Source organism: Crocodylus siamensis, chromosome 2 (genome assembly GCF_052110815.1).
Source record: "Crocodylus siamensis isolate JL-2025a chromosome 2, ASM5211081v1, whole genome shotgun sequence".
NCBI classification, from domain to species: domain Eukaryota; kingdom Metazoa; phylum Chordata; order Crocodylia; family Crocodylidae; genus Crocodylus; species Crocodylus siamensis.
The window spans coordinates 238,006,863-238,033,825 of record NC_143396.1 but is presented as its reverse complement, the minus strand read 5'-3'; positions in this window follow the sequence as shown (position 1 = coordinate 238,033,825).

Genomic DNA, 26,963 nt, shown 5'->3' with positions numbered 1-26,963 from the left:
CCCACAGCTTGTTGGCTGGGATTTTTTGAGGAGGGGAGCAAGGCTGGGTTCCTGTGGCAGAGATGTCCCTCCCCCATCACCATCTCAGACTCTTGACAGCTGTAGCCAGGAGCTGCAGTGTGGGACTGCCTGGTCCAGCATTTAACCACGCTAAGAACTAAGACCAGGGAAAGGAGCCCTCTCTTCCATGATTGACCCCCCCACACACACACACACCTAAAGTTTTCTGGCTGGGGTCTGGGTGTGTGGGGATAGATTAGTGCACCAGGGGGACTCCCTCCCTCCCCTCAGCCCCAGTTCTTGGTGTGGCAAAAAGTGGGACTGGGCAGCCCTGTGCTGCAGCTCCTGGCTGCAGCTATCAAGAGGTTGGGGCAAGAGGAGAAGGAAGCCCCACTGCTACACAGACCTGGCTTGGTCCCTCCAAGGTCCCAGCCAGCAAGCTGTGGGTGTCCCTTGTGGTGGGGGGGGAGTCCGCCTAAGCCTCTTGACAATGGCACCCAGAAGCTGCATTACAGGACTGCCTAGCTTGGCCTTTCACCCCTTTGGGAAATGTGTTGGCGGGGGGAGGCAGGGAGAATGGACCCAGCTGAGCCCCCACCAAGGTCTGAGCCCATAAGCCTGGGAGGGATCCACTTCCCCATTCCCTCACACCTGGCTTCGCAGAGAGGAGACAGCCTTTTCTGTCTCCTCTCTGTGATAACCCAAGGGCAGGGCTGGGCTGGTGCTCGCCTGGAGCAGACAAGTACTGGCTGGTGCTAGAAAGCCACCCAGAAAAGCTACATTGAAGCACACTGGATATGGTACAGACATTCAGAAAAGCACTTTAATCTAAAGTGCTTTAGTCTAATACTACAGCCATCAAAGGTTAACATTAAAATGGGATCCACCATTTCTAAAGCACTTTAAGTGCCATGCATGTCTGTTCTCTTATGGCTTTAAAGTACTTTCAATGTGCTTAACACACAGTAAGTGTAATGCCTGTACCTAGCCTTAATATAAAATATACAAATACTTAGGTTAGTGACCATGACCCTGGAACCATTAGAAATGGAGCAGAGGATAAATCCTTGTGGGTGGATGTGACAGGGTTTCTGGTGCTTGAAAAGCATCCTGCAGGTATGGCAGAGGCCTATTAGGGAGTCATCTGACTGGAAGGAGGCAGGGCTTAAGGCATATAAGTCCAGGGCCTGAGCTGGGCTGGGAGTCTAACCCTGAGAGCTGCAGTGAGTGGAGCTGCTGAGCAGCACAGCTGCAACCAGGCTCTTGCTTTAATGTCTGAGCTGGGATAAGCACTGGTGGTTTGTGGAAGGGACTGAGGGGAGGTAAGGAGGTCCCAGCTGGTCCAGAGAGAGAGAGAAAAGGAGAACTCAGAGGAGTAGGAAGCCTGGGGCCCAGAGTGGGGAGCCCGAGCCAGGGAAGGGCTGAGTAGACAGGGCCTGGAGCCTGAAGCTCAGCATGGGTGGAGGTGGAAGTGCCCAGAGAGAGCTGAATGTGAGCAAGGCTTGGGAGTAAGGATGGAGCCCGAGTAAAGAGCAGAGAGTGGGGCCAGAGAGCCAAGGGAGTGGTGAGGCAGTGAGGCCAGGACACAGAGAAGGGCAGAAGGCTGAGGAAGGTCACAGCTGGGGACTAGCGGAGCCAGAGGAGCCCAGGAGTCTCACCTGACCTAGGAGCAGGGCCAGGGCCCAGAGAGAGGTCACTAGTGGTCACAGCCCCAAGAGGAGTAAGGACCAGGGCTGGGAGCCTGTAACTCAGAAGGAGCTTGACACCAGGAAGGAGTATCATTTGTGAGGCATGCGCATGGCATAAAGCAGAGGTCAGAGCCATGTAACTGGCCCTTAAGGCAATGACCATGGACATCTGGTGGTCATGTGAGCAAGATCAGGCTTGGGAAGCCCTGGGGCAGCCTCCCTTTATCTAGAAGCGTAGATGCATCAAGGCATGGTGTGTAAATGAAGGGATGACTGCCCGAAGAGCCAAGTGGATAAGGACTGAGGGGACTTCAGGGGCACTATGACCACCCATGGAGATGAACCCTGTTATAGTGGGTAACTACGATACACTGTAGGCACTGGGGGTCTAGTTATTTCTAGACATCTTTTTTTTGGTGTATTGATTTTGCCAGTATAACACTGTAGTCTGTACTGGACCAAAATCTAGTCAGAAGTAGAGTAACTTTTTCTAGTGATTTCAGAGAAAATTGTAAAACAGAAGGGAATGGTGTCAATGGCTGAACTGCTAACTATTATATGCTTTTGATTTGAGTGATGCTATTTTGTGTGGCTTCTTTTCACCCTCTCTCCCTTAGCTGCCTTCCAGTGTCAAAGGAGGAGGTTCTTTTTCCTTTTGCACTAATTATCTCTGACATGTTGGCAACCTTATCCTTCAGGTTCTTTCTATTGTATTCTAGAACATACTCTCCCCACAGAGAAAAGCAAACATGATGTCTTTAAAAAGGACATTTAAAAATGCAGCTAGGATATATTTGTCTGTTCAGTGCCTTGGCACACGCGTGCACCTGTTATGCATCTGAGATTATTTTGTCAGTGCATTCAGCAGTGTTGAAATGGGTTATCTATACCTTTTTAGGGTGATAAGAAAGTTTGTGTAAGATAGAGGCAAACAGCATAAAATCATGAAGGGGTAAATGTAGCTTATTCTAAGGCTTTATAATATATGAAGCTGCAACTCTTTTGATGGAATGGATGGAAACTATGTCAACTGTCACATTTAAAACTAGACTGGACACAGGATTAGAAAATGAATCGTATGAATAATCCAGTATTTCCACAGGAATGAACTATTTGGCCAAATTATCCCCTTAAATTTTACAATACAAAGTAGATAGAGAAGTGTAAGCAAACACAGCCAAAAAAATTGTGAATTAGTTTTAACCTGGGGCTTGATTTGGGACCTAAGAGGTCCTGTGTTCCTAAGTAAATTTTTTTCCCTTTGTTTACAAATGGGGAGAGGTAAAGGAGCTAAGTTCATTGTTCAGAATAGAGGAAGACATTCTCACAGTTGGTATTAAAAATCACATTGCTATGTGCCAGGCCTATCCTTAAGTTAATAAGCTATGAAGGAGGGAGAATTTATTTATACAACTTACCTCTGTGTGAGTTGGAGCCGAATTATGTAAGGACTGAACTAAGCACAGGCTCAGGCCTGGATGTTCAATTTAAAACTTCTATTGTTTCACAAAGTCATAAACTAAAGGGGATCTGTGGGTTCACGAGGTTCCCAAATTAAGCCCTTGCTTTCTAACCCGAAGGCTAGGTGTGGCTGCCTGATTCAGTAGTCTCAGAACTGGTCAACAGCTCATTTAAAAGGAGTCCTTTATCTTTTTCTAGACAAAAGATACAAAACTGTCCACACTCTGACAGTGAGGCATCTAACATAACTTTACTATTACTTATACATGATAATACATATACATATGTATTTCTAATTTTTACTTCTATTGGTTACTTAGTTAACTTATCTATATTATACTATTAGGTGATACGCTCTGTATTATAATTTTTATGCTTCTTATGCTAATACTTAATGACCTTAAATATAACTTTTTCCAGACTCTGCTTGCATAATATGCGGTTATCTTTCGTCATTGCGGTTTAGCCATGTGGTTTCCTGTTTCCACGACAGAAGCTGCTAGCTATTTGCTTGCAATTTTTATTATTGTTAGCGTTTTCATCTAAGGGTCAGAAGGTGATCACCAGAATGTCAATCGCTGACTCCTCAACCTCCTTGAAGCATTCTGGGGGTTTTAGTGCATTGTTCTTAAAGCTAGGCCTTGCTTAGCATAAGCACTATCTCACATCACCTCTTTCTCCTTGATAAAAATTGCTATTTCTGACTGAGAAAGCTGAACATATCCTTTGAAATATGGATAACAATACTTTAACAAAACTTTAACTGTAATGCAAGCTATGAGAAGACCTAGAAAGATAACAAAAATCCACACACTATCTTCCATTTACTAAATAAGATTAGACATTCCTTCTGTAACTCTGTTTGAGATCTGCATATGTTTGATAATTGTTTTCTTAGCCTGTTGGTCAATATTACCTAGCCAATTCAAAGGTTTACTAAGTCTTTCTAAGACAGCTCTTAAGTAGTCGGGAGCTTGACCAGTTGTTGAAAGATTCTGATAAACTACAGAAATAAACTTAGTCAAGTCTTTTTTGATGTATTCTCTGGAAGAGAGCCATATTTCTATTTCATTGCCCAACCTTTGGAGTCTTAAAACATCAATTTCTTGTTTATGTAAAGTTAAATCTAAATCCTTCAATAAAATTTGCCAAAAATCTGCTTGAATGGAATTAGGTTCTTGTATTAGCATATGTGCTTTTCCATGATGAATATAAATACTTTGTCTTTGATATGTAATTAAGGAACTCTCTTGAATAACAGAACAATTAAAATTCAGGCATAGGACTGTACCTGAAGTAAATTTCCATGTACATACCTCTCTTTGTTTTAAATTCAGAGGTGTCTGACAAGCTCCTACAGCTGATATGGAAGCAACATCTGCTGTCCATTTCAGATCTTGATGTACACATAAGGTGTAAGTGGTGTTGATTAAACACTTGGCTTTACTATCCTGATTACATAGAACTAATACTGGTTGTATCATTTGAGGAGTAAATAAGCGACACATTATTTCATCAGGAATTAAACACTCAGTGGTTATACGACCTGTCGATTTTTCCAAGATACCTTCTGGCGGTGTACAAAATCTTAATGGATTTAATCCATCTATTCTGGGGGTTCTTGCTATAACAGCCGTTAATAACAGTTTGCAAACTGTAATATTTTTAACTAATTGATTACAAGGTTGTTCCTGAATTATTTTTCGCAATGCCCTTCCATATATTGAAGTTCGATTAGCTAGATCTAAATCAATAGATACTAATTGTTGAACCTTTCTTCCTAAGTTCTGGGTATATGTAACAATGCTCTGTAATAACTTAATATTATTTTTAGTCGTTGCCAATTGGCTTATTCGAGCGAGTGATCTTTTTTGTTTACAGACTACCTCTAATGTAATTCTTTGTTGGGGGGTTCATAGAACTTCGGTAGCAATCTGCAATAGAATGTAGTTCTGCTAAATTATTATGAGGCAAGATTAACATTAAATTTAATTTCCAATGTTGTTGAGCATACTATAATGAAGCATTCAAAGATGTCTCATTTTGGGTAGTACTCTATCCATCAACAGCTGAATCTATCTGCCATGTATCGGGTTCTATAACATAATATGCTTCTATTTGTCTTATTTGATATGGTTGATCTGCTCCTAATACTATACCAGTAGTTTCATGCACATACGTAAAATCATTTAAGTAAAAGCATGGGGAACAATTTTTATATTGTGAACAGTTATTTCTATTTAGTTCCCAACAACTAGATTTATACCAGACTCATGATGAGTCTGTACTATTTACTACAGGAAAACTGCCTGAATAGTTTTTACTCTGTTCATACTTAGAAGTTTCTGCAATAAGAGAAAAGTTATATATCCAACACCTTTTTCCTAATGGTAAATTAACTACTTTAACAGTAATATTGGCCTTTTGACACCATTTATGAGATAATACTTGTTCAAAGGTTAAATAACAGGTTTTAGGTAATTCAACAAAAGTACTCGTAGTATTTACATCATTACAATTAGTAACATTATAGGAGCATAAAGGGTTCCAAGTACTATTACAGTATTTTTGCATAGGGTTATTTTGGGGCTGAATCACTGGGCCTGAACATTGATAAAATGTCCAAGGAATCTTCTAATTCTGAAGAATTGCATCGGTTGTATTATATTGGTTCATAGTCCAAAAAATTGTAAGCTTTTCAATGGGTGTATTTAAAGTTAGTCCATCTATTCCAGTAAGATTGTAAATTCGAGTTTTATGCCCGTCCAACTTACAGTAGAAATGTTCAAAACATCTAGCAGGAATGCCTGAATCATTAACCTATTGCGTATAGAGGTCAGCAGTAAAGTTAGTTCTGTTGAGTACTATAAAACATGTCATATTAACTCAACATATCGAATTTTGTGTGCAATCTGTACACTCATCTTCAGCATTTATTAGGACAAACAGTCTCAGGACATAGAAATATCTTGATGCCTTCCATAATGACAATATCTTTTCTTCTTCCTGCAATTTAAACACAAGGGAAGCGCTTGCTTCTCGATTTACTTTTGGATGAACTTACATTTTGTAATATGTACAATATGTTCCTTTCTTGCATAATCTTTGAGCTGCACAATAGTAGGTGACAGCCATTCGAGAACTTTTCCTAATTGGCTTGCCTTTGACTGAGGAGTACGAAACCAAATCTCAGTACCAGGCGGAAATTTTACCTGATATTTATGTTTTTGTGCTATTGTCTGAGGAAAAGGTACATGATTTAAACCATAACTTAAATTATAAATGATTACACACTGCAAATAAATTTTGGTCCACTCTTTAAAATTTTCGGAATTTAATTCTTTTTGCAGTAAGGTTTTAAAGATTCCATTAGCTCTCTCTATTACTTCATTACTTTGAGGAGTATGTGGTACAACATATTGTAGTTGGATTCGAGGATAAATGTTATCACAATAATTTTGAAATTTCTTAGAAGTAAAAGCTGGGCCATTATCACAAAAAATCTGCCTAGGTTGTCCTTTGCTAGCTAAACACAGTTGTAATGCTTTAATAGTATTAGAAGAACTTAAATTTCTTTGAGGCACTACCATTAGGGTACGTGTAGCTAAGTCGATACATGTTAAGGCATATTTATAGTCTTTCGCTCCCTGTAATGGCCTTATATGGTCTATTTGCCATACTTCATTCAAAATATATTTAGCTGGGTCATAAGCTCCTTTTTGCCATTTATTGTGGGTTCCTTGTATATTCCATTTATTATAAATATCACACCATTTTAAAACATTCTTTACCTGTTGGACCGTAGGTACTGGTTTTCCAGTTGCATATCTTTTTATTAAATTATACAATCTTACTGGTCCTAAATGTTCTATTTTTTCATGAATATTCATAACTCTATTGGCTAATTTAATATCAGAATCCAGTGTTATTATGTTTCAAGCTGGTTCTATTACTTGATCAAAGGCCTTATCTTTGTGTGAGGTAAATTTACATAATAACAAAATTTTATTTAATCGTTGTATTTGCGTTTTAATATTTATTCATAATTTCTGATGATTATGTGCAATTTCAGAAAATTCTGGTTTATGAATAATCAATAATCTGTTGATTCTATATTGGGTATCTAATTCCAGAATAACCTGTTCTGAAGAATGATTAATTGTGCAATGTTGTAAAAGGTATTTTGGGTTTTTCTGGTAATTTTGATAGTTGTAACAATGTTTTAGTTATAGATATTAGAGCCTTTTTAGTATCATTTACATCTTTGACCATCTGATTGCTTAACGCTTCAAACAGAAGGGTTTTAAGTTCTGTTTTGGCCAATTGATATTTTTCTTTGGCCTCTTTAATTAAAGGAGGTACATCTGTGCATTTTTCTGCAACTTTGAAAATGGCAATTACTATGCGTTTGCGTCCCTACATATCCTTTGGAGATAGTATAGGACTACCCGCTATTTTATACACTTCATTCAATAGTTGGTCTTTTAGTAACAAAAAAACTTCTCCCCTATCTACCTTCTCCTCTTTTACTATTACTTTTAAAGGTGGCGCTCCACCTGATCCTCCATGAACATTTCCTGTTGCTGGGTCATCTCAATTGGCCCTTTGAGTAGCTACCAGCAAAATACTGGGGTCATCAAAGCATCTATTTAGCTGACAACACAAATAGTCCTCGGGACTAAGAGTGACATATATTTGGAATGGATTATTGCTCGCTCCTGTCCCTGTTTGTCACAGATATACTATTCTGCAACGCAAGTCTGTCAAAATCAGATTACCACTAGGGATAGCCCTATGATGGAAAACTATATGATTTAATTTTATATCATTTCCTACCACTTGCAAAACTTCTCTCTCTTGTTCTCCAAGCAAATTATTAGCAAAACGCTCAGCATTACTCTGTAAAAACTCACATTGACTAAAGGGGGTATTAGAAGGCATCTGATTTTGCAGTGCTTCAGTTAGATCTTGTAAAGGCTGACATTTGTGAATGGGATTGGGATTTGAACGAGCCATACTCTACTCTCTCTCGGTATTTAATGATATCTAGGCCCAAAAAGGATTCTTCCAAACGAACAAGATCTTTAAAGCAAAAATGTTTTAAAAGTACAAACTTGGACAAGAGTGATAGAGATGGAATGGGCTCTCGGGTAGCTAAAGGACTGAGCACCCTAAAGTCAGTGCTCAGATATCCAATCTCCTTACAATTATGTAAAATATGAATGATCTCATATTCATAATAAATTTGTGGGATAAAATTTAAAGGGTATAACCAGTAAGCTATCCTGGGGATTTTTATCTTACACCAAGAACACCGTCGAGACCTTATTAAAAGCAGAATCCAAGATCGTACAGCAGGAAGTACTGCTCTAATAGTCCCTCCAAACAATAATAATTTTCTTTGTAAAATTTCTACATTGTGTTCCTCACAAGCCTATAAAGAGCCTCTTACATAACTGTCAATCCTAACATCCTTGATAAGGGTACAAATAGTATTGGGTGGAGGTTTTATGGGAAGCAAGGAAAAAAGACAAAGGTCACACACCTGATTTAATCGAGGCCAGCAGTCCAAACAGGAAGGAAAGGGCTCCCGTTCCAGATTTAGCAATGGAAACGGCCTCTGGAAAAGGGTGTACCAATTATTTTTCCATAGCCACCCGGTGTAGGTGCTAAGTAATATACCTTACTCTTTTGCTCGGGCCACCATCTAAGAAATTTTATTACTTTATCTTGGGAGACCACTCATAATAACGCATGAAGCTCATCCTGACCACTAATAACTTGATCAAAATCGGTAGTTATACGTGAGTTAAGTACATGTCATGAAGAAACACACACTTTGTCTTCTATCCCTTATTTTCCCATACAGGGAATAACTGACTACACCGCTTTGCGATACCTGTATCAAGAGTCTCATTCTCTTTTTGTACTATTAATTGTAAACAAGTTGAATCTATCAAATAATGGTCATAAATGACCTGTTCCATAAAACTTGGTTTGGCCAGAGGTTCTAATAGGGGAAAAGGTAAATGGGGATAAGGGCTAAAATAATTCTGAATGTGTAGTTCGGGGTAATCTCCGACTTGGAGTACTGGAAAAGAAGGTCCCCACTCAATTACCTGTTCCATTTAAAATATAAGAGTACCCAGAAGCCTGCCAGGTAACTGGGGCTACATATATGTATTTTGTTAGATACAGCGATTACTTGACTGTATCTAATTTATCTAGAATGTTCACCTATTCTTTTTAGGGACTATTTAAGCGAATTCTGGTAAGAGGCATTATACAGTGCCAATGCTAACATGTAGGAGTTAATCAGAGGTAAAACTCCTATCACGATTAGTATTAACAACATACAGCCTACAGAAGAGCTCTATGTTGTATAGCTTTTAATATACTACTATTTAATATTTCTTAGGTAAGGGTGGAATAAGACAAATTATCAATTCAAAATCATTTTCCGACGGTCCTTGAGTTTATACCATGAATTTCAAGGAAAATGACTTCCCTCATCCATACTTAAAGTAAAAAATAATACCAATAACTATCCCAATTCCTGTACCACTAATGATACCTATTTCTATATGAAGTTTATTTCGCTCCCAATTTTTCTGTCGTCTTTGTTTTTCCCACTTGTCAATTAACTGACAATGGAGACAATCCTTTCTTTTGTCCCCTTTCCAATTTACATCTCTCCCCACTAAACCCATAAGGAATTATTATTATTATTATTATTATTATTTTCCTCTTCAGCTATTTTATATTAATCACATACATCTGTAAAAAGATTCCTCACAGGCCTTGATCTTCTACCTCCAGCCTAATTGCGCCTGTCCCAACCACTCAATAAATTCACGACACTTTAGATAATCGTCGGGACCTTGAGTGCAGCCTAAATATGCCTGAGTAGTCGAATTATAATATGAAATCTTTAATAATTGGTGACAGTAATAACCATCTCGTTCCCAGTAGAGACCTAACCTAAGAATCGTGCTCACAGCAAAGACCCCAATTATTAGATGACTATACAATCACACCCCACAAAACCAATCTTGTGTATCACAACGGGTTCTTTGTCCATTTAAAGGACAATCAGGATCATCAGGATTGTGACAACGACACTGAATTTCCTCTTTTAAATCTTTATATGGGTTCTGAGTCTTTGCTTTAATGACTCCTCCCAAAATTTGTACCATTTAGCTTCTTTTGGGGCTCTAGATTCTTATGTTATCAATCTAAGCAATCTTAACACAACTAGGTTCTTATATTATCAACCCCCTTTTTCTTTCTTCCACAATTGATATTCTCCTTCTCCTTGAGGTCTATACATTGTGGCAAGACACCGTTCACCTGGTAATAAATAATTTTTTACCAGAGCGGGATTACTATTTCTCAGCCAGACTATCCTATATTGTCCTGTGGCTGCCAATAGACAGATTAAACTGTCCCCAGAACTATAATTCAAGTGAAAACTAATCACCTCCAAAAAATAGGAATTAATTTCCTTTTTTGGCTCTCTGCTCCCGGTTCCCCCTATAATTAAGAGGAATTTATACCTACGGATTTTATCTAGAGACCACTGTTTCAGAAACCGTCTGCTTCTGATCCTGTACTTCTATTACCTGTTTCTACCCTGTTATTGTGCCCGCTTTCTGTAAGGCTTTCTAGTCTTGCCTTTCTTCTGTAGGCTAATTAGCTATCTAGGACCGCTATACTCCTTTGTCTGAGGGGTATAACTACTTTTACTCCCTTCCCTGAGGGGTATTATCTCAAACTCTTATTCCCCATAGTTACCCTATTGTGTCCCCTACAATAGGTAACCCTACTCACACTCCCATGAATAAGCAAAGATTCTTACCCAGTTGAATCCGAGGGTCAAAAATCTGAAAATTCCTCATTGTCCTCTTGCAGGAATCGGGATGCTCCTTCTTTCTTCACTTTGTGAAACAGATTCTTTGGATACCACTACAACCTCTTTGGGGTTAAGGGTACCCTGCTCGCTGCGCCAAATTGTGTGAATTCGAGCCGAATTATGTAAGGACTGAATTAAGCACAGGCTCAGGCCTGGATGTTCAATTTAAAACTTTTCTTGTTTCACAAAGTCATAAACTAAAGGGGATCTGTGGGTTCACGAGGTTCCCAAATTAAGCCCTTGCTTTCTAACCCGAAGGCTAGGTGCGGCTGCCTGATTCAGTAGTCTCAGAACTGGTCAACAGCTCATTTAAAAGGAGTCCTTTATCTTTTTCTAGACAAAAGATACAAAACTGTCCACACTCTGACAGTGAGGCATCTAACATAACTTTACTATTACTTATACATGATAATACATATACATATGTATTTCTAATTTTTACTTCTATTGGTTACTTAGTTAACTTATCTATATTGTAATATGAGGTGATACGCTCTGTATTATAATTTTTATGCTTCTTATGCTAATTCTTAATGACCTTAAATATAACATTTTCCAGACTCTGCTTGCATAATATGCGGTTATCTTTCATCATTGCGGTTTAGCCATGTGGTTTCCTGTTTCCACGACAGAAGCTGCTAGCTGTTTGCTTGCAATTTTTATCATTGTCAGCATTTTCATCTAAAGGTCAGAAGGTGATCACCAGAATGTCAATCGCTGACTCCTCAACCTCCTTGAAGCATTCTGGGAGTTTTAGTGCATTGTTCTTAATGCTAGGCCTTGCTTAGCATAAGCAGTATCTCACAACCTCTTCTTCAATCTTGGCTTTTCCCCCCCTGACATAGCAAATTATTTCAGTTCTGTAGTGACTACACTCATGCACAAGAAAGAGTAGTTACATGTGCACAAAATAATTCTGTATAAAAACAATTTATAAATTTAATCAAAGTCTGAGCTGCTATTGTGGGGGAGAGTATAATGAATGCAATTTTTTCTCCCTTGCAGTGAATGAAAGCTTTGCCTCTGATTTCAAGCAGGTCAGTTCTTTACCCTGTCTTTTTATAGATCTGTATAACCTGAATGTCAGTAGAAGGCTGCTTCTCAAGCAAAATACCCATTGAAGCAAACAGGAGCTTTACCTACTTTGAAACCACAACATTAGACTCTCCAGACCCTTTCTTACCCACTGAGCACTTGTACTGAATATGAAGTTGCTTGCTTGTCTCACAGAATGGGTTTTCTTCATTGAGACTTGTAGATCAGTTCAGGGAAAGTAGTTGATGCCTAAGGGTAAGACAGTGGAGGAACATTTGTCAAGACTGACTTGCAGGCAAATGAGACTGGTGTCATTAGTTGAACAGAGGAAATAAGGAAAGAAGAATGCCATAAGAACACTTAATGTAATTCTCATACACTTTTCTGTGTCTGTTTTAGCTTTGTTCTCCTTTGTCTTCAGAGTACTGTTTTAAATTCCTCTGACCAAGCTATTATACCTGGATGGCATTAGATAAGACTGATAATGAAATGGTCACTATGCACACATCACTCAGTCACTGAATTACACTCATGAAAACCACTCACTCATGCACTGACCAGGCTGTTCCTCTTGTCATGTCACATCCGCTCCCATCCTCTACCAGGATCACCTTAGTACAGGAGCAGAGATTTACTCACAATTCTGAGCCTGGTGAACATTTATCTGCACAAAGGAGAAGCTTCTCTGTGCAGATGCTAAACAAATGCTGATACCAGATACTGAAAAAATTGCTGTTACCTTCATTTTTTGTAACTCTTTCCAAAACACATAGGATTGATTCCTAAGTCCTTAGTAAGTCTGGTGATTAATATTCTTGAAACCTAAATTTGATTTTTAAAGTAATCTAAACTATGATACTTACTTCAATGTGTAGAATAGTCCTGTATTGGGAACATATGCGCTAATATGTTTTGCTAGATGAGAAATACTTTCAAACACCACCTAACTAAAATTGTTCATACAAATATATAGATCTATAGATGTATCTAGATATTTATCTTTTTATATATATATATATAAATATATAAAAATTTGCTATTGTGAGCATCATTATGAAATGTCTAAAGATTAAATTTATTCCAATAATCATTACAATGATGAAAAAATTCCTTGCTTCAATAGTTGATTTATGCTTCATTTAAATGTACAGAGTAGTTCCAATATAATTTCTTATTAGCTCTAATGACAAATTTTAAAATAGCATGACTCTGAAATAAAGATGAAAATTTGCCATACAAGTTATTACATTTAAATGGATATCATATTTAATACTTAAAAAATCATTTGATGTAAATAGCCATCGTGAATCACTGCAAATATACTTAGATGTAATTATTTTTTTCTTTACTGTATGTAGTTGCTTCTTAACAATTTATTTTTCTTCTTTCATTGGGGTAAATTATATTCAGCATTTTAATTGTAGAATAAAATCCGTTTTCTTGTCAAATGCCTATATTGCTTATTCAGATGTTCATTATGATGTTTGTCAGAAAATTCGGCACAGTGTCCAATTCAAATTTTGTCTTCCTGTTCTACTGTTTATGAAGCCACATAAACTACAGATTCCAAAATGAAGGAAGACTGTGTATACAAAAACCCTGAATGACATAACTAGGGAGCCTTTAACATTTTAAATTACAAATTTTTGCTGTCAAGAGTTGCATAAAGTATTTCTTTTAAACTTGTCCCATATGGTTTATTTTTGTAGTATGAGATGTAAAGAATAACTTTATTTGACACAAGATCCTACAGGCATTGCCAAAAGGCAGCTAGCTCCCTGCAGCAGACCACAACAGCCCTGTTCATCTGAAGTTATATCTCAGGTAATGTGCAGTATGCATGTACACCAGATTCATCAACTCCATTTGGCAAAGGGATTCTCGACTGATCTGAGGAAAGGCCCTGATTCAGCAGGGTACTTCAGTATAGTAGTCCCATTGAATTAAATAGTATGGTTGGTCTTAAGTACTCTTCTGAATCAGGATCTAAATTGGGATTAGTAAATATTTTTTCACAGGCAAAGTCTGAAAACAGGGTACCTAGTGCTGAAAAGTCAGATGCACTATCCCATCAACAAAGACTGCACTCACAGTTAAGCTATTGTTGTAACTGCTTTAGAGACACTGTAGTCTATCCATCTTAGGTTTTGGTTTAAAAAAACAAACATGTATTTGGTTCATTTTGATTCTACCGATATGACATTTTGTCAGAGCTTGTTTAACATTTTTTTCTTTACTGCTTACAAAAATCCTTTTTGATATGAAGAGCCTGGAACTACAAGTTGGGAGTAATTCTGCTGACATCAGCAGACAAGACCTGAATCGGGTCCTGGATATTTTTAGCTTAGGGAATCATGGTGACCTTGGTAACTGAGTACACAGGATACTGAAAAGTTAGTTGTTTGGAGAAATGAAGTCAGTTTAACAGTAATATGACTACTTGCAATATGGCTTTTGCTTAGTTAACCCAATACATATTTGCAAACAGTGAAAGGAAATGTTTGCATTAAAATGAGACTTCTGACTTAGTCTCTAAAAAACCTTTGGGCCTGGGAACAGAATTTCATCTCAGTTATTGTAGGTGTTTACCTCTAGAGCAGTATTTTTCCTCTGTTTTTAAAGCAGCAGAAACAAATATGATTAGTTTTTGTTTACTTCTCAGTTCATGCACCACCTTTATCTTCAGTCATACTAGGAAGAATTTGCATTAGGTATAAAGTAGCATTCAAGCAACAAGATATTGTATCTTCCAGTAATATGAAATGGCATTGATTAGTAGAGATGTAGACCAGCCACTTTCTAAAGTCTTGATTCAAAAAGTATATATGACCCATTCTAATAAATCACTTGCTGTCATGCTCACATTTTTTGCTATGACTTCCATTTGCTATAACAGAAGTTTAGCAAACAATATTTCTCTGCTACAGGCATGAACATGAACATAAACATAATAGACAATTGCAGAATGTAGGTTGCCAATCACAGTATCCAGTTTTGCCTGAAGCTTTGAAATAGTTTTCCTTAGTTCAGTTTCCACCTTGTGCAGCTTTCAGGATTTGGGGGAACCCAATTCTCCAACAAATAGAGGATGATCGTGGGCAAAACAAGCAAACAGAAAAGCAGCCTAAGATAAAATAATAGAAATTTATAAGTAAAATTAGAGAACTTGAGCAAGTTATATATTGGAACATAGGTGAAACTGGAAAAACTTGAAATGGTAACTGCAATGCAAAGGATTATTTTAAATAAATAACCTAAAAATAATGGTCCAAATATCTGTCCTGTATAATTTCATGGATATATGTCAATAGAACTTCGATGATTGAGATAAACATTATATTTCAAGGTCTAAAATACACAAGTAGATCACGTCCACACATGCAGGCACATGTGCTTGCAGCAGCTCAAATAGGAGCTGCACAAATTTGAGCTGGGGATTTTTGCCTCGGTACACATGCCGGGAAGTGCGCTTTGTCTGCCATGTGCTGATTCCACCACCAGGTCATAATCCAACTTGCAGCGGGAATATGGCCGATGGTGCCTTGTGATTCCTTTTCAGGGGGTCCTGGTAAGGGTGTTTTATACGTTGGGGGACCTGCAGTGTTTCTAGTGCCATGCCTCAGGGCACTTCCATCATGAAAGCCCCATGAGCCTGGTGAGAAGGGCATCACTGGCAAGAGGGGTGCCACTGGCGAGATGGGTGCCCCTGCCACTGGTGCCCATAGGCGACTGGTAGGAGGTGCATGGGGGGGCATGTGCCTCCCTGAAGGCCAACACTGATGCTGTCAGTAGGGCTGGTGCCCCCCTGATGGGGTCAGCAGTTTCTGCAGGTGCCCCCCCAGATTCAGGAGGCACCAGTCACCAGTTGGGGTGCCCCTCCCCCTCAGGCCCCCTTGACACCCCAACAAGACCCAGCCCCCCATGCACACAGGGGACCCCGCCCCCCAACCAAGTTTGGCAGAGTCCCAGGCAGGGAGGCAACAGCTAAGGGGAGAGAGGGAGCAGCCCCTAGCCATGACCCCAGTGTAAGTGCCCCATGCTGCCAACCCTCCTAACAGAGTTTGTCCACCTGAGGACCACACTGTGGCTGAATGGGTGCAGGTCCCCTCCAGGCACAAAGCCAAGTGGAAGGCCCAGATGCAGCTGGAGCACTCTGAAGTAGAAGACCCCCCCCATGCACTCAGACCACCATACAGGGGAAGGGAAGAGCTCACTTCCTGGGTGCTTGCTTTCCCAGCTGTGCTCGACGCCCCCCCCCCAGGAAAGATAAAATGGCTAATCCCGTTGGAGGAGGCTTCAGGGCTGCTGGACAGTCCCAAGCAGGAGCCCATGGAGGAGTCCCCTCATTCTGCTGTCCAGGTACTACCTCCCAAGACCATGGGCACCAAGGCCTCAGCCAGCCCAACAGTAGGTCCAGCAGTGAAGCCCTCCCCCTCTGACAATCTGGGGGACACAGAGGCTCTGAGGCTCACCCTGGTGAGTCCTGAGAGGGCAAGTCCTCTTTCCCAGGACCCCGAGGCAGGCACCAATGCCACCCCAGTGCCTAACAGATCTCCTTCCCCCTCCCAGAAAAAAACCTTGCTGCCAGCCCACCCTATGGTCCCACAACAGAGGGGGTCAAAGTGAGGTCCCCTGACCAACAGGCTGATCTTGTTGGAGGACCTGCACAGAACCTTGGGGTTCCAGCTCTGCCCTGCCATCTTGTAAGGGAGTCCTACCCCCACCCTTATCCCCATCTCCATCCTAAGGGGCTGCAGAGCTCTCCCAATCTGGGGTTTTAGTGGACTGAAGGGTTCAGATGGTCCCGAAGGAGCTCGCTGAGTCCCAGGACCAGGAGAAGGATGCCCAAGAACTGGTGGAATCTATGGAGCCTATGGGCCTCTTGGTCCTGGCTGTCCCCAGGAGGAAGCTACTTGTGTTTCTTGACTGTGAGTACACCTAGCGGTTCATCAGCAAGGTGCAGCTTGCCTTGGACCACTAGAGAGATTTTGACAATGTCCTCAATACTGTGAGGGTGCTGGCAGGGAAAGGCAAAGGGGTTAAGTGCTGCAATGCCTGAATCTGTAGGCAGACCTGCAGTTTTATATATACCATCTATGCTTATTGGAGGGTGCTGAGCAAGCCAGTGACCCCCACACCAGGCATTGAGGCATGCAAGACCTTTGCTGAACCATCTACCCCACCTTTCCCCAGCCATGAGGTCATTTAAAATCATGATCCTCAACATCCATGGCTTCAGGAAGGGTCTCTGGAGATGCTGGGTGCTCTCCTTCCTTCAGGAGTGGGGTACCCCATGGTATCCTTGTAGGAGACCCTGATGACCCTAGCCAATGAGCCTAACTGGAAGCTGGAGTGGGGAGGCAGAATTTACTTCTCAGCACCCTCTTGTGGGGTGGCCACCCTGTTCTCCCCAGGCCTGCAGCTGGAGGTTCTTCAAGATGTTGAGGTGGTGTTGAGCCACTTCCTGCACCTCCAGGTCCAAGTGCAGGGGCTGGTCCTGAACCTTCTGAATGTGTATCCCTCTGCAAAGGACCTGGAGTTCATGGATTTTTTCTACCAGGCAGCCACTTACATCAGCACCCTCAACCCTTGTGAGTGCCTGGTCCTTAGTGGGGACTTCAATGTCACCCTGGACACATGGGACCGGTCAGGCAGGGAGGCATTTTTGGGGAGATCCTGACAGAATACTCCCTGGTGGACATCTGGCATACGTGTCACTTTACTTACCTCTGATGGAGCTGGGGTCCATGGAGTCTGCAAAGCTTCTGACTGCCCTACACATGGAGGCAGTGTCCTCCAGCACTGGGGCAAGGGCCAGCCATAGAAATGCTCTGGCTGGCTACCAGAGCATCTCTTCGGAGAACCTGAGCCTCTGGTTGCCTCAGGACATGGTTTTGGATTGTGCCCTGCCCTGCTTTTTTTCCTTGGTGTTTTCTTTTTTTTTTTTTTGATACCTGGATGTCCAGGTGTCAAATTCTGAGCCCATGATGCAAATATGCAGTGTGGGGAACCTTTTCCTTGTCCCAGTATGCCCCTTGCGGAGTCTCAAACTGCTTTGAGATGTGGCAAGATGCACATGTGGACTGATCTGGATGTGCCCATAGTGTATATATATTATAAACAAATTTCAAATCCAATTTCAATATTAATTTGAACCTATCTTTGACTTATCATTTCCGAAAGCAAGCAAAATAAATCTACACCCTTGTTTTTTATCTGCCATTTTAAAAAATGTGAATATTTTATTACATTGCAAAAAATTCAAGCTATGTATCTTTTTTAGTGTACAGGTTTAGTTAGAAACTTGAAACTTAGACTGCAGTTATTGAAACATAGACTACATTTAGTGAAAGATCTGCCTAGATTAACAAACCACTCTAGTGATAGACTGTAGGTCAGTGTGGCTTTATATAGAAGCCATGTGGAATTCATGATTGCATGCAGTTGTAATACAAAATCAAGTGAAACTCATTGATTTTGACTGGGTTTCAATTTAAGAAACTTCAAGTGAGAGCCCACATAGAATGATTCTGAATAGAATGATTGCAGTGAACTCATGTATTGATGTAATTTTTAGGGAACTTTTTAATATATGTTTAAACTTTTAGCTGTATGAGCTTTCACATCAAACATATAAATAACAGAACCCAAAGTAAGGGCTAAAAAATATACTAGCATATAAATTAAGTTGCTGCATTCTACCTTTGCTATATTTGAACATAAAAATGTTTAGCAGCATATTATAAAGCAATCATTTCATGCCATATATTTTATTAAAATGACACAACAGTTAAAACATATTTCAACTGCAGAATATATTTTGGCTTGATAAAATAATTTGAAAGATGTCAACTTGAATCACACAACAGTGATTATTTACTAAAATAAGATAGAGACACTTTGATTCTAATAAGAAAATGCCTGGCCTGAAGTCGCACCTTTGTATGCATCTAACAGTACTCTCATTTTATCATATTTTTAAAATCCACACCTCATATTTTCTGTTTCCTTATATGGATGGTGCTAATGACACACATAGTAAACCTTCTATTAGCTTTGTACTTCAATAGGATTTGTTTAATTTCAGCTGTCAAACAGTATGGTGAAAAAAAGCACTTTCTTGATAACCCCAGGATTTAAAATACATTATTAGTATGATGGCAATAAATGTTTTCCAAACAATAGTATTTATTGACCATGCTCTCTCCTGGCTGTATCCCAATCTGAGTAGCATGTGAAATCCCTCATTTTTGTCTACCATAAATTGTATTTGTTAACAGTATAAGATTTATTTTGTAAAAATGTATTTGGTACTTGACTAACCCAAGGACTGGTATATGATATGCAACATTTACCTTCAGCTGACTTATTCAAATCTGACTTGAGTCTTTACTATCTGAAAGTCATTACTATCTTGAAAGTCTTTTCAGTAATCAATCTGTAAGAAATGTACTGGCATGCTAGTTCAGTACCTAGTGCAGACATACCAACATCTTAAAAGAAACCACACTCAAGAGTCCTAGATGCGATCCCTCTTGAACAGTGATGAGATACATTGGTGGGCAATATGGAAAAACACTTTTATTGTGTTTTTTTTAACACTTAACCCTGAAAATGGGGGGACTTCAATTTCAACAGGCACTTCACTAATGCCACCAAACTGATTTTCTATGATTTGAGGTAGACTTAACCCTGGAGATAAGATGGCCAAATTTCTGTGAAAACTAGCCACTAGTATTGTCCTTCTCAATGCTTTCTCATTCTCTCGTGCTCTCATGCTCTCTTGTTTTAAATGTTACATGTTTCATCTACTTGTCCTATTCAGTTACATGAACCCAATACATTTATGCTGTTTCCAGTTGCAATATGAAATCTGACAAAATATTCAGTATCATAAGCATAACATACAAAATTAATATTTTAATTCTGATTTTTTTCCTTTTACATTATTTCTAGTACTTCTGATATTATTTATAAAACCTCATCACTGTGGTGTCTGAGCACCTAGTTTCACTAATATCACATAATAACTGTAATTATAATATATTTTAAAATTGAAATAATTATCTTGCATTAAAATATTACCAAAATCAGGGTCTTTGACATCCAGACTCCTTATGATTTTACCAGATTAGACTCATCTGTTGTTCTTAGAGGATTAAGGGTTTTTAAGTCTGTTTTACCTTATGTAAACATTTTGGCTAGGGACAGACATTACACATAGACTGGTTTAAGTGATCAGAAACTGATTTAAATCCATAACAGAACAGATGTTCAGTGCACATAATCCGGTTTGATAATGGCTGAAACCGATTTGAGGTAAACCTAGTTGAATGTAGTATGAGACTTAACTGATTTGAGTCAAACTGGTTTATGCAATGTCTGCCCCAGACCCGTTACTGGTTTAAGATAAACCAGACTCCCCCAGCATCCCAGCATGCTCTCGGGGCTGGGCAAGGCTCTCTGCTCCACAGCAGGGCTGGCTCCTACCCTCTGCTTCCTGGCTGCAGCTCTGGTAGAGACTTGCAGGCTCAGAGTGTCAGCCTGGATTCTTCTTGCTGAGCAGGGATTATTCCCCCTACCCCTCTGCTTTATATAGACACCTCAGCATTAGGTAGCAGATCACATGCTGGCTACAGTCTGTGCTGTGGGAGACAACAGCAGACAGGCTTTTTGGAGCTAATCAACAGGTAGCTTAATGTCCTGCTTTAGAAGAGCTGTTTAAGAAGACCTCTATTAGCTAATGGAGAGAGGCTTTGTTTTCTTAATGGGTTGATAACCATTGAGTTAAGGATGATAAACATTCCCTGCTAGACAGCTCAGGAGGGCGGGGGTGGAATAATAAGAGTGTCCTGCTGGGACCTGGCCATGCCCTTCATCAGCTCAGCTCTGTGGAAGTGAAGGGAGGGCTTCTCTAGTGCCCCCTGGCTTTTACCCTGAGCCACTGCAGGCATGTGCCTGCATTTTCTCAGTCCAGAGGACATGTCTGTGTGGTTACAAAGTGGTTCAGCCAAGCCAGGTTAGACTAACCTGCAAAGACTAAATCAATTCAGGCTCAGGCTTTTTTAATGTCTGCCCCTTGCCTAGTAATGAAAGAAACATGACTTTTCCATTGAATACTACTGAAACAGAAGTGTTAGTAAAACAATTTAGAAATTCATCAGCTGTCCTCAGGAAGAATACTCATGAATGCTTGCTTGTAAAAATATTCTTTTAACTTTACTGTTGTAAATGTGGAAGAAAATATCAGCTAAATTCCTTTGTGTTAAAAGGATTCAGTTAGGGTTAGATTTAAGTTCTGATGGAGGACTGTCCACAAAGGTAGCCTGTAAGTATAGATCTTAAATTTCTGGCATGGGAATGACTATGCAAATAACATAGTTATATTGTGCTGATCAGAGTTACAGAACTAATATAAATATATATTTAAAAATTTTTTGGCATGCCCAGTATAAGCTAGGGTCCTATATTCAGTAAACCATCCCTACTTTACAAAACATGTAAGTATATATGTTTTAATTTTTGGCCTTGTCTCAACTACAAAGCCTCAGCCACTAACTGAGCTCCCATATGCCAATAGAGGTTTGCTAATACTTTTCTGAATAACAGAAGTAAGCTATTTGTAAATTATGTTGGCACACCTACTTCTACTCCAGGGGATATGTCAGCATACTTAGATATGTCAGCTGAGGGGTGTGATCTTTTCACATCTCTAGCCCAACATAGAACATTATTATGGAGACTAAGCCTAGATATATGTGTAAGTCCTATTTGCTTAAATCCTTGCTGAATAAGTCTTTCCCCAAGAGAAATTGCATTTTCTACCTGGGAATGGGAGTGGCTAGTACAGTTTGTGAATTGGACTTGCCAAAGTTCTGCTCTGACAATCACAGTATTTGTGCTACAATGCCTGCTCAGCTGTACTCAGAAATCAAACCTATCAACCCAAACCCCTTGAGTTTTACTTCTAAAAATAATACAAGTGAAGCAAGTGGCTATTTGTAGTATAAGAGAAATCTGATTGGCTGAAACTGACATGGACCCATATGTAAAATGGGACAGTTCTTACTGCCAGCTAATAAATGTGTACCGTACTGAGCATTTAGATACTTGGGGGAGACATGTCCTATGTTGCCCATGTCTAATTTTCATCTACATCCCCTTTTCAGCTATGGAATAAACTTGTATGCTCTTGCTTCCTATAAAAAATGGTGAAATTGCATAAATATATTGTTCCTGGCACTTTCAGAAACATGTTCTGAAGGCTGATTTTTCCATGTTGTTTTAATGACTCTGGATAGAGCAGTATTTTGAGACAGCTTTGCACCTGATTCTAAGTGCAACTTTCAGCTTTTTAACATAGAATTTTAAAGGTTGTGTGCATTTGTTTTTCATTATGTTCAACATAGAGCATCCATATGTTGCTTCCTGTTGGAACATCAAAGAAAACATAGATGCTGAAATCTGGACTGTTTTATCTTTGCAATTGTAAAATTCCTGCAGCAGGGGACTCCAGCTATACAGGATATATTTTCCCTCTTTTGGTTGCAAATATTTGTATTAATCCACATTCTACATTACATTTAATGAATCACTATTGCCCCAGTTAGAGAAACATGCATAGTACAGTCAACATCTAACAACTTTTCAGCTCCTAAGTTCCAGTTGTAGACTATGAAACCCCGATGACCAAAATGTTCAAGTCATGTATCTGGTTCGTGACCTTCAGGTTGCTAGAGCACAATATGAAGTATAACAGCTGGCTTCCATGGTGTAATCTTTATTGTAAGAATAATACATGAGATCTTACATACTTCTATCAGTTGCAAATGTTCTTGTAGCTCATTGTACAATATGTCAGATGAAATGGATTTCATGATCTTTTGTATAATGCATATGTTCCAACAGTCATTTCAAATCTAATTTATTTCTGTAGAAATTCATTAATCTTTTGGGTACCATTGTTAACCATTTTGATTTTATATTATTCAAGCATGGGGCTAAATTCTGTGCTCAGATACACATTCCCAGTTCCCATTTATTTCAGTGGTGGTGGGGAGTTGCATAGGGAGAGTAAGTACCTAAGGGCAGAATTTACCTTATAGACATTTGTATTTTTCTCAGTGCAATGTTGCACCACAAAGCAAAGGTCTTTGAAAACCATAGTACAGTTGATAGCAAATGATCTTTCTAATGTAACTAAAAAGGCTTGTTTACATTACATTCTTTCCAGTTAATTTGCCCATTTAAAACCTAGTTGATTTCTGTGCTATTTCAGAGTGAAGTGCAACCTCATTATTACAAACCCTGTTTATAACAAACCCCTGCTTTTTAACAGCCCCAACAGCAGGAACCAATATTTTTTCATTACTATGATGCAGTGAATTGACTGATTCTATTATAGAGACCACCCTCTTTTAATGAACTTTTCTCCTGGTCCCATGGGGGTTTGTTATAATGAGGTTGTACTGTATATGTGTGAGTCATTTTTTTAATTGTATTTTTTTAATTGCTGCAAATAGCCCATGAAAGATTGTTTAGTCTGTCTTCTTTTTACTTTATTGGCAGTAGTTGTCAATGAGACTGCAGAGAGAGGGAACATGGCAGATATTATTGTTAGGAGCTCTGAAGGTATAAAATTTGGAGAATTGTTTTTATTTATATTAGGCCATTGTGCTTTTTCTGAAAAGAATAAATGAATAAGGGATTTTATAGCCATAAAACATTTAAAAGTATATTTTAATTGGGAGAATTCCATCCTCACAATGAAACCCCATGTTAAATTGTGGACCACTGTTATATACTACAATTTTTTAGCCATGAGCAGTATAGACTAAAGATAGAAGCAACCCCTAGTTGCTTCTTGCTTTGGAAATGGCTTTTGGCATGGAAGGGGGCATGTAATTCTCATGTATTTAGTTGATAAAGGTTCTGTAAGAAATCTTAGTCTTTCATATACTTGGGGCATGTCTACACATCTAAGCACAACTAAATTTACTGCATATTAAGCTAATGCACAGTAAGTGATTTTTGTCTACACGTGTTGGGACTTGGCACTAAATCTAGTGCCAAGTTCCCCCAACCCTGCCATGTGCCTCTGTGGCCACTGGGGGTGGGAGATGGGGTGGGGGGAGAGGAAGGAGCTCCAGTCTCTGGGTGTAAGCAGCAGCATGGAGCAGGTGCTGGCCCTGCTGCCAGAAACAGCCAGGAAGCAGCCCTGGGGAGATCTTAGGGCTGGGCAGGGAGAGCAGCAGGCTGCAGCCCTTTGCCACACTCACCCGTGGCCAAGCAGGAGCTCTGGCTAGGGGACAGGACTGGTAGAGGCAACCTGCGTCCCCTCCAGGAGGCACACAAGGACTGCAGTGCTCCAAGGTCCTGGCGTGTGTGCTCCAGAGCACAAAATGGCTGGAGGCTTTTATAGCATGCAACTAGGGGCTGACATAGAGCAGACCATCCCTGTGGCAGGAGAGGCACCCAGGAGCCCTGGGGCTGGGCTCAGGGTAGCCCCCTAGCAGCTAAGCAGACCTGGCACAGAAGTTACTGCGCTTTAACTAATCACACCTAAATTTTGTACCTGCACCGTATCAAATGCCGGTATCAAATTTAGGTGTGATTAGCCATATTTTCTGAGCAGTAAAGCATGCACATGTAGACACATGCCCATGCTGTACAGTATATTAAGTTTGTTCATATTAACGCATCTCATGTAGATGCACTCACAGTATTCTTAATCATTGGACAAGTACAGGGTACAAGTACAGGGTGGGTACAGGTTTAAAGTTTACAGAACACCCATGTATTCTTGGTCCACGAAATAGCCTCTGTAAGTAGGAGTCACATCTTTGTGCTGCACATTCGATTGAAGTATATTCAGTTCTTGTTCTTTTATTCCTCGGTTTGTTGTTGGCATTTGTCAGGAGGTCAAAATAAGACAACGTGCCATAATTACTTCCTGAAGGGAAAAAGAATTTGAGAAATAAATATAATTAACTTTAAAAAATGAATTAAAGAAAATAATTGCCAGAATTACTATTTTCTCCCTAAATTCAATGCCGCTAAAAACTTAGAAAAATCTAAATCCTAATTTTGGAAACTGTCCTATAATTCTAAAACTTGAAAAAAAAAATCCCAAATCCTCAGAACTTCATGAAAAATGCAGAGATAAAATATGAAAATTTATCAGGGAATATTTTTCTGAGCTCTTGAGAAATTTTTCTTAGGGGAAACTTCTGTCATAGAATAAGTGAAAGGTACACTAACAATGGTATGAGAAGATGCTCAATATGTGTGGTTTTGTAAGTGTAGAGTGATAAGTGTGTTTCTAATAAAATTTGTAAATAATTATAATAAAGGTTCCCATAAGCATCTCAACTTTTTGACTAAGATCAAGAGTTTTTGGCACCAAGGGGTGGATGTCAGGGCTAGCTCTGGCCTGATATTGCAGTGCCTCCAGGCCAGGTACCAGTTCCCTGTGGAGGGAACACCCACCCATTTTTTAAAGGTTTCCATCAATATGTTTGCCAATATAGGCCATGTGTTTTATAGTCATGCTCAAAGTTAGCTGTAGTTAATCAACTTCATAGTTTGTTTCCATCACTGAGCACACACTGCTTTTGGCACCAGTTTAATGATACACAATGCATTTTAATGAGGTTTCCTTGTATGTAAAAGTAAGATGAGGAGCTTTTTTCCCCCTATGCTGATTAGGAGAAAAACCTAATCTTATAAGTAGTGTGGCAGGCTTGCCTATCTTTGTCTGGTTCCTCAGGCTTAGAGAATTGCCAAAACAAGTGGTGGGGCAAACCCACCAATTGGAGACCGGCAGAGGAGGAGCCTTGGGAGGAGTCTGCCCTGCTCCAACATCAGGGTGAGGTGAGGAGTGGACCTAATTGAAGACTGCACTCCACCTCCCCCCCAATTGGCCAGTCTTCAATTTTGGGGTGGAGCTCCAAAAGGGTGTATAAGGAGCTGTGTGCACAGCAAGTGGAGGAGACGACAAGAGATGGAGAAGAAAGAAGCTGGGGCTGGGGAAGAGCTGGGGAAGAGCCACCCAGGGGGCACTTTCAGGTGCCTTGAAAAGCCCAAAAACTCCACTGTCAGATGGGAGCAACAGGTGGCCACGTCCCCAACCCCTTGCCATGAGAGTGCAGGTGTCACTGCACAGAGAGTCCACTAGGGATCAGGACCTTGGGAGCTGGGTGAGGTGGTTCAGGTCTCCAACCCTGGCACGAGGCTGGATGGTATAGGCGTCGCTGCAAGGAGGGTCTGAGAGGGACCGGGACCTGGGGGGTGGCACTCGAGGCAGCTCAGGTCTCCAACCCAGGCAGAAGCCCAGCACCAGTGCAGATGCTGCTGCACGATGAGTCATTGTTGGGCCAAGGCCCTTGGAGGGGGAAGGGGACAATTTGGGCCCCATTCCCCACTGCCGGGTGTGAGAGCCTGTGGGTAGCACAGGCTCTACAATACAGTGGGCCTGTACTGGAGCCCCAACCCTGGGCATGCATGAGGTGGCCCAGGTCCACAACCTGCTGAGAAGAATGAGTCATTTGGGTGTATGAATGAGCCACACACCCAAGGCAGGGACTGAGGCAGAGCACCCACTGTAGAAGCCACTTGCTTAGCTGGGACAAAACCCTTGCTGGACCCTACTCACCAGGAAGCGTGGGTTCTCAGGCAAGGGGGCCCACCATGGAGGGACACAGTGGATAGCCCCATCAGAGGGGGTTTATGCTAGAGAGAGAGAGAGACTCCTCTAGAAGAGGTGGGTATTTGGGATTACCATACATTTTGGAGTATTTATTAATTGCTTGCTGCTTCTTATATTTTAGAGTGTGTATTAACTTTTTATTGTGCTTTAGATTTTGGGG